This window comes from Myotis yumanensis, unplaced genomic scaffold, assembly GCF_028538775.1.
Source record: "Myotis yumanensis isolate MYYU_CA2020_CCGP unplaced genomic scaffold, mMyoYum1.0.hap1 SCAF_9, whole genome shotgun sequence".
NCBI classification, from domain to species: Eukaryota; Metazoa; Chordata; class Mammalia; order Chiroptera; family Vespertilionidae; genus Myotis; species Myotis yumanensis.
Window position 1 is genome coordinate 68,802,844 of NW_027223760.1, and position 18,621 is coordinate 68,821,464.

An 18,621-nucleotide genomic window follows, 5' to 3' on the forward strand; every position below is an offset into this window, starting at 1 on the left:
TAACTCTGGTGCTGTGTCACATATAGAAATTTTTTGATATTTGCAACCATAGTAAAACAAAGACTTATATTTTTGATACTTATTTTATATATTTAAATGCCATTTAACAAAGAAAAATCAACCAAAAAAATGAGTTCACATGTCACCTCTGACTCGCGTGTCGTAGGTTCGCCATCACTGGTCTAGTCCCTTTCCCAAGAGATTTGCAGGGAATGAATCGGTGGTTCCCTGTGGAGGGTGAAGTTGCAGGTTCCTGGTGAAGCTGCCCAGATGACCATGCTTATAATGTCTGGCCCCCTTTGCTTCTTTCTATTATCGATAACTAGCTCATTACAACGGTAACAAAACTGTCATAGTTTTTCATCTCAGTTGTTCCCCTCAAAGCTGTGTGAATTTAATTAAGTTAATTTCTTTTCACATTAGTTCTCTTATATATCAACAACAGAAAATGTGTGTCAGCCACGAGTGCATTTTTTCGTGCCTTTACATATTACATTCACCTTCTAGAAATAGGAAATTGAAAATTATCCTAAGCAGTGAGAAAATAATGAGGTCAATTGATGAGCGAAAAAAGATATTATGCCAAAATGCATGTTGTCATGAACAGCGCTTGCACAAAACAAGGTTAATATTATAGTCTGCCTGTTTTTGTAGAATTATGTATATTATCTAAAAACAAGTATTTTTGGAGGGGGGCAATTGGGGAAAAAGGAGACATGTGAAACTTTAGACAATAAATAAATAAAAACAAGTATTTTTATTGTGGTAAGAATGCTTAACTTGAGATCAACCCTCATAACTTTTAAGTGTACAATACAGTATTGACTGTAGACTGCAAAGTTTTATAATATCATCTACATACGGAGTCATTGTGATACATGAGAATACACATACACAGCACCTGGCACAATGGTAGGGGCTCTGTGGATTAGTTCCTGCTCCACTGGGTGCCCAAGGCCTTTTGCTCTACAGGGAATGCTCTGATTTGTTTAAGGCTTTTGTCCCTGATGATACCTTGTTCTGTTAGAGTTTAAAGCTACAGTGACCACTAAAACCTGCATGGAGTCAAGTTATAAGTACACTCTTGAAGTGCAGATTGAAATTGACCTAACATATTTCTTCTTATTCAAATATCCTTCTGAAATCTCCCACTTTTGTCTTCTTGACTTGATATTTCCCTTCCATCTAGAACATATTTATAGGAGAATATATTAATTTAAAATGTCTACCCTAAATTTCCATGCAAGTTCACTTATGGAAATAAGACTGTTTCTCATAACCCCTATAGGGTGCATCAAGAAAAGTGCTCCCTATGATACCTGTCTGTGTTTTCTATCATTGTTAGTTTTTAATATGTGACAGGAAGATTTCCTCAATGCCATGCTGACTCAGGTGTGTTTTTAAACAGCCATTGTAAATAAATATTTTTAAAAATCCCTTTTAAAAAAAGTAAATTATGTCTCTATTAGCAACACAATTACCATTTAAAGCCTCAAAAACCCAAGGAGGCCATATTGGTATAATGGTATGATTTCCTCTTACCAAAACTATGCAGTTTTTACTCCAGTAAGCTAGATACACAAAGATATTCAGGGTAATTGACTCTTTTCTATTATTGTCCCCATTTTTTTCATACCTTGGAAGCCAATCTTGCTGATCTAAATCTTGTTTCCTAGGTTTTCTCAAGAGTCCTCATTATAGATGGGAATCACATCAGCAATTGCCCAGTCCTCTGGCAAGGTGACTGTTTGCAATAATAGTTTATACATTTGGCCAATAGTTCCACAATTTCACCCTTGAGTTCCTTCAAAACTCTTGGGTGAATGCCACCTGGTCCTAGTGATTTATTTACGTCAAATTTGTCAACCAGACTCGGAACACCTTATGTACTACTTTTCACCTTTCGATCTATTACATCTGACATATATAATCCCAACTTTCCTCTTTCCTGTTGTTCACTTTTCCAATCTTCTTCATTGCTCAAAATATCATCTTTAAAATAAGATTCCTGTTTCACAAACTTTGCTTAATACTGTGCAAAGTTGTGTTTCATTTTTGTTACTGTATACATGGCCAACCTTAATATTTCATTTTTGTTACTCAAATTACAGGGCAGAGGTATAAATGGCCCTGCTAGGTAAAATTTTGGTATAAGTGATCATTGGATCTAAGGCATCAGATTAAAAGGATGGAAGGAAATAAATATCCTCCCTTCTATCCTTACATTATGATACCTGATCATTCCCAGAGAATAGTAAAGGGCCAGTGAAACAGGACTTTACCAATATGACTTTTGCCAGAAAAGGAAAAAAAATTTCATTTGAACCTTTGTAGGTTGAGTTTAACAAGGCAGATGATGCAGTTTTTTTATCTCCCAGTGTGGCTTCAGGTTTCATTTTGAATGGAATACTCCTCAGTATGTTCTTCAACTTTATTTTGTTTTTATTTCTCAAGAGAACAGTTGTTTGTTCTAATGGCCCTCCCACTTTTTAAATTTACATATTTTTTATTTGAAGCACTCACCAAATTTTTCAGTTCATAGAGTAATTCTTTACTCCTTGTTCCTCACTTCCTGCCAAGACCGTTAGTGTGTACTGTTTGGTAATTGCCACTGTTAAGCTCTCTGAAGGGCCTTTATTCGAGTGTTAGATTTAGTGATTCTAGTTACTGTTGTTCTGGTAGCAATAAAAAGGCAAATGATGAGCAGGCTTTCAACAAACAGTCCTTTATTAGGGCCAAAACTGCCCTGGACTGACTCCACCCTAAATTGCTGTGGCGTACAACTGTAGAAACTCAAAAAGGTTTGAATAATAACAGGAACTCCAAAATAACAAAACAGCCAGTGTACACCAGTGTCCTCTGGCATCACCATCCAGTGAGGACAAATTAGGTCACCTCAACATCAATGCCTGCTTATATTTGACTGTCTGATCAGTAGAACTCAACCTCCTTTCTGAAACCTTCCCACAAGTGTTTCTGAGATGCTATATACAACGTGGTCTGTCAGTGTTAGTCCCTATGCAAGTTCTGCTCAGTTTTTCCTATGCTACTTGAGTGTCCCTTATTAATGCCATCTACTCATGAACTTCCAAGGGGCATCCTTGCCGCACTCTTTTCTGATATTGTATATCACACTGCTAATTTTTTCCCTATTCTCAAAGCTGCCAGTCTCCCAAAGTTAACGTGCATTTTGATTCTCTGTAAAGGTTGAGAAAATGGTTAGATCTCCTGGACCTTCTTCCTGAGGAATGCTCAATCCCAGAGAATTGCATTTTTCCTAAAATTAGCTCCTTCAGCTTCTCTTCTTAACCCTTTCTCCTTCAGGACTTTTAAGTAGATCAAAATTTGGATGGATGTAAATGCTAAGATGTTACCCCCATGCCAATCTCTATTGTCCTTATTAGCCTGGTGTCTCCTTACACACACATACAGATACACTCTCACATACATACACCTTCCCTCCTATACACACACACACACACACACACACACACACACACACACAAATAAAACAATAGTATATTAATGAATGAACATAGAGCAAAAGATTCCCAGAAGGGTTACCCAACAGTTTCTAGAACAGCCTAGATTTTAGTATGGACTCAGTAAAGACATCTCTCCTCATTAGCATTTTACCAAGGTTCCCCTTGGTAAACAAAATATTTCTCTTTGTAGTTAATAAAAAAGAGTCTATCATTGTTAGAATTCTCATTAATGCTAGAAATGATCTGACATCTCTTTAAAAATTAGAGGGTAAGCCCAAGACACTAGTGCTTGGATTTTTAAAATGCGAATACATACATGGGAGTATTGCACGTGCACTAATTCAGCTTTTAGAAATTCCAGGCTGATCAATATTTACTGAGATTATGCACAGCCTAATTACTATCTGTAATGAACTTTCTAATTTTAAGGCAAATTGCCCTTTGGGGTTGGGTATGAAGAGGGTATTCTTTTCAGATCTCCTGCTTATTGCAATTTTCAGAACTTACATGCTGTTTGTTAGTAAAGATAGAGATGATATTATTACATTAACTACTACTAGTCTACTCTTCCTATTACTACTACCTTCATTTCCTCTCATTTACTATGTACCAGGATTTATGCTTAGCACAATCCACACAACGCTTTGAAATAGATTGTATTTGCACTTTCCAGATGAGACTATGAGAGGTTGGTATACACAGCACTGTCTAGTTCAGTGATAGCAAACCTATGACACGCATGTCAGAGGTGACACGCGAACTCATTTTTTTGGTTGATTTTTCTTTGTTAAATGGCATTTATATATATAAAATAAATATCAGAAATATAAATATTTGTTTTACTATGGTTGCAAATATCAAAAAATTTCTATATGTGACACGGCACCAGAGTTAAGTTAGGGTTTTTCAAAATGCTGACATGCCAAGCTCAAAAGGTTCGCCATCACTGGTCTAGTTCTATGCTGTCCAATATGGTAGCCAGTATCAACACGTGGCTATTTATATTTTAATTAATTAAAATAAAATAGCTCATTATCTCAATTGGACTGACCATATTTCACATGCTCAAGAATCAGATGTGTTGGCGGCTATGATATTGGACTGTACAGATTACACAACATGTCTATCATCATAGAAAGTTCCATTGAACAGTTCTGTCTCATCATTGTTATAGCTGCTCTCCTTTCAGCTGACAGCATCAGTGTGCTGCGTTCTCCTGCCACATTCACTTTCTAGTGCCCTTCCATCCTGCTGCCCAATCCCAACAAATGTTAGCATGCCTTTATCTGGTGGTGAATATATCTTCCTTTGATAAATTCCATAATGTACTTGGTTATTGCTTAGCAAGAAAACATGGAATTTTAGCCATTCTTTCATTTGCTTCAATAGTATTCTATTTATGCTTTGTTATTCTGTTGCTCTTTCTTTCTGCATTTTCAATACATTTTATTTCAGGGTGAATCATAGTACAATCTTTTAGAAGACACTTTAAACAGCAGTTAAGCTCACCATGCGCTGTACCAACCATGCCCCTAATTCAAAGGTCCTCAAACACACAAAAGCCACAACTGCTGCCTTGATGACAGTGATTAAAATTTGCCATTTATGGTGAAACACATCCCAAATTTAGAGCTTTTTAAGTGTGAAAAGAAAAGTCATGTTAGAATTGATAAAATGTAAAAGCTTTGCATCTAAACCCTACCACTGAAGTCCACATGGCTATAGACAATTTATCCAACCTCTCCAAGTCAGTTTCCTATCAATAAAGAACAGTAATGTCCTCCCCACAGGATAATTGTGCTATCCAGATGAAAAAAAAAATACACGTAAATGGCCTGTTCTCCAATAATTCATAGTCTAGGGTGGAAAAAAAACATGAAAATAAATAATATATTGTAGAATAGCAAGTATTATAGTGACTAAGTGAACTGCAGATGTGGTACCAAGGAAAGAGCAATACTAAACTTTTGAAGGTAGATATGAAGGCAGCTGGGGAAGATTATCAGAAAGGTCTATGAATGTGGTTTTCTCACCCCCTCCTTCAATCATGTGTGAATGTGTCATAGCATAGTCAATGAATGATTATGTTAAGAAATTGGTTTATTTTTATGGATTGTCAGGAGCAAGAATGGATCATTTTAGTTGGCTTCAAAAGAAAATAACAACCTTTAAGTATATTACTCTCAGGAAGTAGAACAATGGATAGCAAAATCTTTACTCCACCCTTCCCACAAAGCAACTGTGTTTAGTTACCTGAAATAATAAAGAATGAATTTATTCTTCTTGATTTTATCCCTTCTTTTTATTGGGATTTTCTCTCTCTCTCTCTCTCTCTCTCTCTCTCTCTCTCTCTCCTTCTCTCTCGTAAAATGAGGATATATTGGTTGATTTTCGGTAACCACTGTCTGATGCTTTATATCTATTACCTCATTTAATCCTCACAAGTTTAAAATTATTTTAGGGGACAAAAAGTATTTAGAATATGCCACTCTAAACCATGCCTAATGTAACTTAAGAAACCTAAAGAATATCCCATTCTTTTTTTTTTTTTTTTTACCATACAAGCCCTAGAATAAAATGGTTTGATATAAATAATTTACATTGTCGGAAGCATTTAATTAAAATGGCAACAGGTATTGTCTGTGTCATCTTGGGCTCAGCTCTGGCTTACCTCATCAGTGCCTCCCTCCCTCATCCTCCTATGCCCCCACATGATGGCATTGTCTGTGGGAATCTTCTGCATCTTTTCTTTAGAATTTTACCAGCTGCTCCTCATTGTTGCAACATATTCACTTTACATCAGACCATGTTACACCTTGTCAAAAAAACCCTTGAAGTTACTGCTTCAGACACTTGTTTGCTCTCCCATGTTGTCCCATTCTTGCCTCTCCAGCTGATAATCTATGCTTACTCTTACCCAAGACACAGACTGCCTTTTTTGTCTATTCTTCTCTCCAGCTCTGGGAGGCCCACCTTCCACCTACCCTCCTGCTCCCATCAGTAGCCCTGCCTCCCAGAAATCCCTGCCCATCTTGTTACCTCAATATCTCATCAACATGCAAAGTGTTAGACCATGTCCTAACCCCAAAAGATTAAACATCGAAACATTAAAGCTAACAGCATTTAAACTTCATTTTTTATCATTGCGAGAATAATTGTGGCTCATGTTCAAAGTCTTACAGAACATCTGGCTAAATGTCCTCTGACCTTTAAAACTACTACCACCACCACTGACAGATCTGCTCACTCCTATTTGTGGGACAGAGGATTTCTTCTTATGGTGTATGGTACTGCTTTGGGGGTCCTTGGACACTTGCCAGAACTGCTTCTTTCTTTCCATTTTATAACTTAGAGTCAGAAAATGGGAGCAGAGGAAATATATTTCATGCTAAAGTGCATAATATTTCTTTCATAGAACAAGCCTTATTACTTTGAACTTGGGGCCTTGTATTTAGTGCATACATTTACTTCCTACGGAAAGAATTGTTCTTAAAACTTCTCTACTTCATATATTCTATATTCTGAACTAGTATAATAATGTCTTTATTTCATTTTTAAGTATTTCATAAACCTTTTTTTAAAATCCTCATCCCAAGGATATATTTTTACTGATGGGAGAGATAGAGAAGAACTTCCGTTGGTTGCCTTCTATACACAACCCAACTGGGGATTGAACCCACAACCTAGGTATGTGCCCTGACCAAGAATCTAACCTGCAACCTTTTGGTATATGGGATGGGCCAGGGCTTTATGAAGCTTTTAAAATATAGTTTAACTGTAGTGCACCCTATTCCTATGCCTTCTCTCTGACCTGTGTTCTACCAGCAGTTTATTTAAATGGAATTAAGGTTAATGAGAATTTATGCTGTTCTCCAGGTCTTCAGATTCCTTGCTTACTATAAAATAAATTAACATTATGAAGGTATAATTTAATATTATTATTTTATGACATTAGCTGAAAAGTTGGAAATGAGTCATAGGCTTTAACTGAAGCCTTAAAATAATTTCTAGGTGTATATGAATAAAAGCATTAAATAATTTTTAAAAGGTTGGAGATAGTTTCATGTTTTCCTAAGCTGGACTTTTTAATAAAATCTGTTATTGTGAAGCTCTATCTCTGTGTCACTTAGGTTAAATCAGGGCATGTACTTTTCAGATAATAGAATCCATGAACTCTCATTATTTAAATGTCTAAAATAATTATCAGGTGGAATTTCTGAAGAGAGATCTTCCTAACTCCTAGTATTAACCTATTTGTGTATTTTGCACTTGAGTACTATTAAAAGAATACTTTAACAGCATTATTTTAAACAATTGCCCAACCTATTTAACCTTTTTTTTCTGCAGTTGTATGCAGGTTACTTTCTTGCCAAATGTGGGGCTGCAGGGCTGGGGCTGCCCAAATTCCATAAATAGCAAGTAGAATATATTTCTACCTTTTCTATGCTAACGGGAAAAAAAAATGTGTGTGTTGTGTGGACACCCACATACATATACATGCTGTGAGTAGATGAATGCATGTTTTCAGAAGACATATATAGGTATTGCTTCTCTTTTAGCCTTTTAAAATTAGAAGTTAATGGATTTTTCTTATTAATAAAAATAATATATACTTTATATGAACCAGGAGGTCACAGTTCAATTCCCCTCTGGGCAAATGTCTGGGTTGTGGCCTGGATCCCCACTGTGGGGCATGCAGGAGGCTGCCGATCAATGATTCTCTCTCATCATTGATGTTTCTATCTCTCTCTCTCTCCCCCTTCCTCTCTGAAACCAATAAGAATATTAAAACAATAACAAAAGTCTAGGAAGAAACCAACCACTGCTGAAATCCCAACCTTGCAACCAAATGCATACTATCCTTGCAAACTTTGTAACACCATAAGGGTTAAAACTAGATAACCCAATGTTAGATGACAATATCAAATGCATAAATTGGAGAAAAGGACACACACACACACAATTGTATTAAGCACTGTGCTACACTTCTCAACAAATGCACAGTAGTGGTAGAGATAGGTATATGAACAAATTTCATTAACATAATAGAATCTTCATAATAAAACAAGCCATCGGAGAAAAGGCAATAATTCCGTTGAATATGGGGAAGACTGGTATCAGAATATGGTAGAGAAGAAGGGAACATTTGTGGATCTTGAGGATTAACAGAACGCAGCAAAACTAGGCAGGAAGCACAATGAAAATGGCCCTCTAAAACATCTACTTATATAAAAACCCTGGGGTGTAACATCACAACCAGAAGCATGACCAAGTGGAAGGAAGTCAGTCCTGCAGGGGTTGTCTTGGAAACCGCTGTGCCCTCCCCCAGCTGTTTCCTGGAGGGCAAGGTTTCAGGCAGGAACCCACCCTCAGGATGAGGTTTCAGGCAGGAACCTGCCCTCGGAGCAGAGCATGGAAGTACTGAGTCCGGCCTTCAAACCAGACCCTGACAGTAGAGAGGAGGCAGCCCCATTCCTCACAGAATCTGCTGTTCGATAGCTTGCTGTCAGTGGCCTGCCCGCCAGGAACCCCATTCATCTGCAACCCGGACCCTGACAGGAGAGAGGAGGGAGCCCCATTCCTCACAGAATTCACAGGTGGCCAGCTTGCTGAAAGGGGCCTGACAGCTAGGAATCCTATTCACCTGCATATCTGTATAAAGCTTTAATACATTATATTAGAGATCGTGGTGGTACTGTTTTACCCACAGTGTCTACAGGAATTGCTGCAAATTTACTTCTCGGTGGAAGCATCTTTCATTCCCAATATAAATTACCAATTCCATTAAATGAAACTTCAATTTCTAGACTCAATATAAAGAGTGAAGTTGCTGAAACTATTCAAAAGGCCCAACTTCTCATTATTGATGAATGCACCATGGCATCCAGTCATGCTATAAACACCATAGACAGATTACTAAGAGAAATTTGAATGTTGTATTTGGTGGGAAAGTTCTCCTTTTTGGAGGATATTTTCGACAATGTCTCAGTATTGTACAGCATGCTATGTGATCAGCCATAGTACAAATGAGTTTAAAGTACTGCAATGTTTGGGGATGTTTCAGAAAGTTGTCTCTTACAACAAATATGAGATCAGAGGATTCTGCTTATAATGGATGGTTAGTAAAACTTGGAGATGGCAAACTTGATAGCAGTTTTCATTTAGGAATGGATATTATTGAAATCCCCTGTGAAATGATTTGTAATGGATCTATTATTATAGCTATCTTTGGAAATACTATATCTATAAATAATATTAAATATATGTATAAACGTGCAATTCTTTGTCCAAAAAATGAGCATGTTCAAAAATTAAATGAAGGAATTTTGGATATACTTGATGGAGATTTTCACACATATTTGAGTGATGATTCCATTGATTCCACAGATGATGCTGAAAAGGAAAATTTTCCCATCGAATTTCTTAATAGTATTACTCCTTCGGGAATGCCATGTCATAAATTAAAATTGAAAGTGGGTGCAATCATCATGCTATTGAGAAATCTCAATAGTAAATGGGGTCTTTGTAATGGTACCAGATTTATTATCAAAAGATTAGGACCTAACATTATTGAAGCTGAAGAATTAACAGGATCTGCAGAGGGAGAGGTTGTTCTGATTCCAAGAATTAATTTGTCCCCATCTGACACTGGCCTCCCAGTTAAATTGATTCGATGACGGTTTCCAGTGATGCCAGCATTTGTGATGACTATTAATAAATCACAAGGACAAACTCTAGACAGAGTAGGCATATTCCTACCTGAACCCATTTTTGCACATGGTCAGATATATGTTGCTTTCTCTCGAGTTTGAGGAGCATGTGACATTACAGTTAAAGTTCTAAATACTTCATCACAAGGGGAAGTAGTCAAGCACTCTGAAAGTGTTTTCACTCTTAATGTGGTGTACAGGGAGATATTAGAATAAGTTGAATCACTTTATCAGTCATTGTTTGCATCACTGTTGTTTTTATATCATGTTTTTGTTGTTTTCATATCATGTTTTTGTCATTTTTATATCATGCCTCTATTGTTATATCCTTTTGTTACTGTTTATTTATTAATAAATTTATATATTATTTTCATATACATTTTACTAATTTCCTTTCATTTCTCACACTTCTATTATAGAGAAAGGGCAAATAGAAATATTAAAATATCACTGCCAATTAATTCTCTTTTTTTAAAAAAAATATTTTATTGATTTTTTACAGAGAGGAAGGGGGAGGGATGGAGAGTTAGAAACATTGATGAAAGAGAAACATCGATCAGCTGCCTCCTGCACACTCCCCACTGGGGATGTGCCCGCAACCATAGTACATGCCCTTGACCAGAATCAAACCCGGGATCCTTAAGTCCGCAGGCTGATGCTCTATCCACTGAGCTAAACCGGTTAGGGCAGTGGTTGGCAAACTTCGGCTCGCGAGCCACGTACATCTCTTTGGCCCCTTGAGTGTGGCCACGAAGTTTCAATCGCACTGTACATGCGCGCCCGCATGTGATATTTTGTGGAAGAGCCACACTCAAGGGGCCACAGTTTGCCGACCACTGGGTTAAGGCAATTAATTCCCTTTTAATGTGCACAAATTTCGTGCACCAGGCTACTGGTGTTATATAGGAAGGAGGGCAGTAGAAAATGAAGGGAAGGAATGTGTTATAACTACTTACCTATACTTACAACCTACTATGTGTTATACTTATCTTGATCCTGTGCTATTAGGATTATTGTTCCCATTTTTACAGATGAGGAAATAGTCATATATCTTAAATCCATAAAATTTAAAATAAACTACTATAATATCTGTTCCTTTCATTGATTTATTCTGAAATAAATTTCACCTATTATAAGAAGTAAGTGTGAGTGCATGAACAATATCTTCTTTTAGTTAAAAGTGAATCAAGAAGTCTGAAAGGATAAAAATAAGTGATTAGCCCATTCTGAATATATGTTACAACAAAAATAAGCATAAAAATATGTACATAGAAAGACTGTCTAAAAAGATAAAGAAATGGGCAAAGAACATGACAGTTATTTCAACAACAATGCAAAAGAATTTAAATCCTAATAAACATATAAAAAACATTTAAGGAGCTATTATCAAAGAAATGTAAATTAAAATACAGAGATTTAATTTTCATTTGCAAAGAGTCGAAAAATTGCAGTCCTCAATACCTATGGCAAGGTCAAGCTTGCAGGTGCATATTGATGATTCTGGACTGCTTGGAGGTTAATCTGTCCTCCCATGTTTTCTTCCCATACCGTAGATCCATCCTAAAATATAATGGTTTTTATGGTTGCTCTTTCATCTCTAGGAAATTTTGTTACTATTCCTTGAAAAGACTGAAAGCACCCTGGGGTTTCACAATACTAAGGCTCCTTCCTTAGAGTTAGAAATAAGTTATTTTTTAAATGAATAGACATTAGAAACCACTTTAGATGGAATCTGACTCGGGAATTGCCATGTAAGAATTTATAGTTATAAGATAACTATACAGAAAAAAGAAGCCTGCTTTTCTTAGTCTCATGCTATAGTTTACATTTGACTATGACTAATAAAAATAGGGCCTTTAGAAAGCAATGACTCACATCTCGCTAGGCAATAGGACATCACGGAGATTGATGAGATTGTTAGTTGGGAGAGTAAGGAAAACAACATACATCAACTTAAATTTTGTTTCGCTAAACCAGAGGAATACCCAGAAGACTATTTCAACATAAATTCCCAATAATTTATTTCTGCTACCAAAACTATTTCTCCCAATTATGTATGGTTGATGATGTCATGTGTCACTCCCAAACTAAAAATAGCATGATCAATCCAGATCTCATCACTGGCTAAATATACCTGGAACTAAAGCTACTCATCAAATATTGCCCACAGAATTTTAGTTTAGTCTGAGTGATTTAAGTAATCCCTGTCTGTGAACCTAACTGTCTCTAGAGAATTCTTTTTCTTTTATTAAGAACCTAGAGGCCTGGTGCACGAATTCGTGCATGGGAGGTGTCCCTAGGCGTGGCCAGCGATAGGGGCGATCAGGGCAATCGGGGTGATTGGGGCCAGCCTGGGCGAGGGACCATGGGAGGTTGGCTGGCCTTGGGAGGTTGGCTGTGGGAGCTCACTGACCACCAGGGGGCAGCTCCTGTGTTGAGCATCTGCCCCCTGGTGGTCAGTGCGCGTCATAGTGACCAGTCATAATGGTCACTTAGGCTTTTATATATATAGATTGTGCAAATAAAAACACAATAAGATTTGGGTCAGATTTAGATTGGGGTGTGTTTTTTAATTTCACTCCATTCGTTTTTACAGCCCTGATAACAAATGATTAAAAAAATCAGACTGGAGCACTAAATAACTAATTTTAGTTTAATAAGACTGAAGACATATTATAATCAATTTTATGAAGATGATTTGAGCTGAATTTAGTTAAAATGAGTGAAGTAAGTAGATAATGGAGTATTTATCTTTTTGAAAGAGAAGGCTAGGTGGGGAGGCTTTCAGCTGCTGCAGAGAAGTTTTAACTAGGAAGCCTCCAGTCACAAGGGACCATTATGTTTCTAATTGCCCTTATTAACAGAAGAAAGAGGAGCACAAAATTTACTCTGGAGAATCTTAGGTATCCTGCTGTTTTCAAATAAGCTAAGTGGTATTGGTCAATATGTTTTAGATTTACAAGTTGGGTTTTATCAGCAGAAGAACAATGGTGTCAGAAAACTAAGCAAACCAAATACTTAAAAGAAAAACTGACAAACTAAATGTGTTCCTAGATGGTGTGTGTGTGTGTGTGTGTGTATTCCTTTGTTTTGCCCTACCCCCACCCCTAAAAAGCTCTGGATTCGAAACACCTAATTGTCTAATTAACAATAATAAAAAAAAAATTGTCCACGTGTTTCTGTTTTTAGCCAACGGAAAGACTATGCCTTTTTTTTTGTAAGCTCTATTGGTGCAAGCAGTGCTTCTTCTGAGACAATCAATACTTAGCATTCTGTAGTTGAAATCGTGTGATGCTCAAAAACATTCTCATGCATTTCACAGCATATATCAGGGAGATTTCTCCACTTGGCAGAAGAATGTATCCAATTTTCCAAACTTGAGCATTCTTAATATTTCAGTGTGTGTGTGTGTGTGTTTTCAGAGTAAAGAGTGGGAGAGTATTTTTCATTGAATTATTCCTTGGTATTATTCAATTATTTGCATTTTCATATTTTACAGTCTGATTATTCTTGTTTTTCAGTGCATCTACCATTTACTACCTCTGTCATGGATACCTATTTCAGTTCCATTTATTCTAAATCTCTTTTTTTTTTTTTTTTTAAAAAAAAGTATTTTAGTGGTTTAAAAGTGCCTGGAAAGTACTGCCTGATATAAAGAGAGTAAATAATTTAAGACAAGGATAAAACAGATCAGTCCATTATCAAATAAAAATTGCACCAGACAGAGTTAACAGTTGAACAGGCAAGGAAGACTTTACTCAAGACTATTGCAATAAGGGAGTGAAATTGAACTCAACTCCCCTGAAACAAAAAGCAGGAAGATTTTAAATGCTAGAGTAAAATAATGGAAAATACTGGAGAACTATGGGGACTCATGAAGGGGGACGTTTGGTCAAAGTAGTTAGGCCATTTCTGTTTGCTAATGGACACTTGTCAAAGTTAGGCTCCTACCCTCCCACAGAGACTGGGAAATAGAGGTGGTATCTTTCTTGATGGTTGTGCTTTAAAAGATAACTCCCAGGACCTTGAGAAAGACATTCTAGGGTTGTGGAAGATTTATATCTCAAAGAGGCAGATTAAGAATTTACTGTTGCAAGTTTCTAAAGTAAATGTTCTAAGAAAAAGAAGGTCAGGTGGCCATAGTGAGGAAGAAGCCTTTCTAAAACTTAACCTGAGGGGAATGTTAAGGCCATCTCAGTCACCAGGTAATCAAAACAAGAGATGGTAAACTAATAATTAACAAGAGACTTTCAGTCCATACTATGAAGCAGTTACATCGAGAGAGAAATCAGGTTCAGATGTGCAACTTCAATGAGCACCCTCCAGACCAGACCTGAAATCAGCAGTAGTGCATCATCAAGTCCTGTCAAGTTGTCAAGTGTTCTCATCACACCCAAGTCAACTGAATCAACACTGCTGTTTCTGCTCTGACTCTCATTGTGATTTACTTGATTCAGTTTGACATTTCTTTGAAAAATCTTCTACCTGATTATAGCATGTAGATAGCCAATGTCTGCTCTTGGATTTTTCCCACATAGCACACACACTTACACATGCAATTCAGTTTCATGGAGAATTTATACCTTCCTTTTTTCCTCTCTGATATGTCATTAGACCCTTACATTCTATAAACAATGTTTAATCTTTAGCTTATGATGCTACCCAATATTGATACCAGTGGTAAATATAATAACCCCAGTCCTCTATAAATTAGAAATAAAAGAGGACAGAACAATATACAGGGTGGGGAAAAGTAGGTTTATAGTTGTTCTTATGGAAAATAATACAATAATTAATAAATAATAACACAAGAATAAACTCTGTTTTGTGCACTCATGATTGTAAACCTACTTTTGCCCCACCCGATATTTACCCTCTATTTATTTTGTAAGGCTTCTTAATATTTGGAAATTTATCTGGAACTGGATGGAGCCCCCTTCCTTGCAAGAGATATAAATGTGACCATTTTTAGTCTTTTACATAGACATGAAGTCATGTGAGAGGTGAAACTGAATCCTTACTTATTGATTTTTATATCTCAACCTTAAAGTTGGTAAATGTTCAAAAAATGTTAGTCATGTTTCAGTGCATGAGCCCATCGAAGGTTTCTGTGAGCTCCTGGGGGCTTATATTCTTGAGGTCAGCCTTAGCTCTAAGTTCCTGTTCACAGACTCTTGATCTCACTTGCATTTCACCTTCTCTCTAGGCCCCGTGGTCGGCAAACTGCGGCTCGCGAGCCACATGCGGCTCTTTGGCCCTTTGAGTGTGGCTCTTCCTAAGCCTTAGGAGTACCCTAATTAAGTTAATAACAATGTACCTACCTATATAGTTTAAGTTTAAAAAAATTTGGCTCTCAAAAGAAATTTCAATCGTTGTACTGTTGATATTTGGCTCTGTTGACTAATGAGTTTGCTGACCACTGCTCTAGGCCAACCCAGATATGGAACTCAACCCTTATTCCTTGATCGTCTTTGAAACCTCTCACAAAACAAATTACCAAGCAAGAAGTTAACAAACTTTATTAATGTTTTGGGCAATGTGTGTGTATGCGCCTGTGTGTGCAGAAATTTAAAATATAATATTAAACTTTTTTTTCAGTTACTTAGTGACCTTGACATCAGTTTGTTTTCATAGGCTCAATCCTCATTTGCCTCTTCTTTTCCTTTCCTTAAATTTATGTTAATTCCTTTATGTTAAAGCTAAAGCAGTTTAGCTTTCCCTTTTTTTTAATGGTCTCCTTTTATAAAAGTAAAGCTTCTAAGACCTGACTTTTTACAACCAGACAGAATTATCAAGCTATTTCTCTGAATATAAACATTCTCATGAAAAACATTTGTCAGCTGTTCAAATAACCATTTCCATCTCTCCTCAACTTTTTATATTCTAGAGTTATCAGGATGTGGAATGTCATACTCAACATGCTCCAAGCTCACATCAAGTTAATTGTGCCTAAAAGTTGAATTGCTAAATAGGAAACTAATGGAAAATATTTGTCATCTATTTAGGGTATCTCTTTGCCCAATACAGAGCTAATTAGGAAACATAATTAATAGAGCTCTATCTTTTCAGGCCAGGAACAGAGATTTAACCCTATGTTCTTTTCTTTCCTGCCTCAATTCTATCAGCATCAGATCATTCTTTCATTTCAACATAATATCCTAACATTTTTATATTTCTCACATTCATTCATTCATTCCTTCATTCAGTAAGATACTATTTACTTTGTATCAATATAACATAGAAGTCAAGTGGAGCTTAGATCAAGTAAATCAGAAAATAAATAGTAAAATTTCGTATGGTACAAAACACTAATAAAATAAAGTAGGGTACTAGGTAAAGGGAGGGAAGGTGGTTGCTCTTTTAGATGGCATGGTCAGGTCCTCTAGAAGCATGGGACAGTTGACAAGACTTGAATAATAAAGAGCTAGCTATGAACGAATCTAAGGAATAATATACCAGGTAATGGAAAGGGTAGAGATAAAAGCCCTAACATGGGACTTGTCTTGAAAACTTCAGGGAATATAAAGGGGGAGAAATGCAAAACAAAACAACATGGCTAGAATATAGAGAACAGAGAAGAGAATGGTAAGACATGAAGTCACAGAGGTTTGAAGGAATGAAATAGTAGATCCTGGTATAGAATTTGGATTTTTTCTAAATCATACTAGAAGGTATTTTTAAAATGGGTATGATTTTATCTAACTTGTCCTTTTTTTAAATCACTTTGCTGTGTGGAGATTATATTTTATATTGGTTGTCTTAAAATTTACCTTAAAGAGTCATCTTAAAACTATAGTGCACTCTCTTCAAATTGTCTTCCAGACAAATGCACTAAATTTATGTATTGTGAGCATGAACTATGTTCCTGGCACTGGGCTAGATGTGGAGATTCAACAATGACAAGGAAGTGATTCCCATACCCCAAAACACACAGCCTCATTGGAAAAGATTTTGTTCTGTTTACTGTAGACAGTTAATATTCTCCATATTCTTTGCATTCTTATTAGAATCAGTATGACCTCTTGTGGATCACGGATTTTTAGACCTAAACTATATTCCTCCAACCACTTTATACAAAATAAAGGTTTAAGAATGTATTTGCATTTTCATCTTATTCTTGGAATCCTTTTCAATTTCATGATGAGTTGTCCGACTTCTTTTTAGTAGGAAAACTGAATTCATAGTATGGAGTAGAAAAATATAGCACCTATACAAAACTTTCTTTCTGTAGAGTGGCATTCCAAGTTAATTCAAGGTTGGATATATATTAATTAAACTAGGAAAATATTTGTAGTACCAGGTCACAAGACAGAGTTTCTGTGTTAGGTCATTTCTATCTCATCTCCATATTGAAGAACAAATATGCAGAGGGTAGAGATTGCCTCGCAGACTGCCAATCAAATGCCTGATTATTTGTGAATGTTTCTTGACCTTGAGGAGCTGAGTGATGAACATGAGGGAATTCTTTGGGTAGGACACAGGGAAAGAAGCCAAACAAACAAATAAACAAAAAGCTCAGGGAAACACCAATTTTCTGTTGAGACTGAGTCCCACTAAGCATGACGCCGGGGCTTTCTCTGTACTTTGGACCATTTGTCTTGCTTCCCATCCTTCCTTTTCTTTTCATTGGACTTTGACATTCTAAGGATTTTTCTCCGTCTGTCTCACACCCCGTTGTGCCCTCTATTTCATCTGTACTTTTGTGGTTTGTTTTCTATTCTATTTTTCCCATAATACAAGAGATGCATGCATTAAACAAGAGTCACTAAAGAACTGGGTCTGTGAAAAATCTATTTTGAAGTTGGAGGAAAAGGCAAGGCAGCTTTCTAAACATTCTTTTCCCTTGAGGCAAAATTCTGCTCAAAAAAATTGTTTTCCTCCTTCGAAAGAATTAACATTTTGACCACTGAGCATTTTGGAAACAGTTGTATATTGTGTCTTACAAATCCAGCTTCTTCATAGACTGAGTGCTGGTTAATGGCAATACCTTAGACCTTTTCTCATCTTTGTAAAAAGAACTGTTTATGGATGATAACATGTGGTTATAGAAATCCTTCAGATTTCATAAGGAATACGTGCTCCTTTCATTCCTACAACAGTACATATCAAAGACTTATTTTAAGCAAAGCCTAAGTCCCCATAGTACTCCCTGTCAAATGGTGGAGAAAGATGAGAAAATAACTATTAAGCTACAAATGATAGGGGTTGTGACATTTGAATCAGGGGTTATAGAAGTATAGTCATGGTTACCATGCTAAGAATGATGGTCAGGAAACCCTTTTAAGAAGGCTGACACTTAGGGGAGCCATCGGGACAGGTAGAATTTAGCCAGGAAAGGGAGGTGAGAAGCAGGTTCCAGGCAGAAGAAACAGCATATGCAAAAGGCAAGCATCAAGGACTGTGGTAAAGTCTGAACAAGAACAAAA

General features: G+C 36.6%; 1 protein-coding gene across 7 annotated transcripts in view; it reads left to right on the plus strand.

The window, feature by feature from the left end:
- MAGI2 (membrane associated guanylate kinase, WW and PDZ domain containing 2) overlaps positions 1 to 18,621 on the plus strand; it is a 1,130,082-nt gene that overhangs the window by 800,305 nt on the left and 311,156 nt on the right. The gene's annotated exons all lie outside the window — the stretch shown is intronic.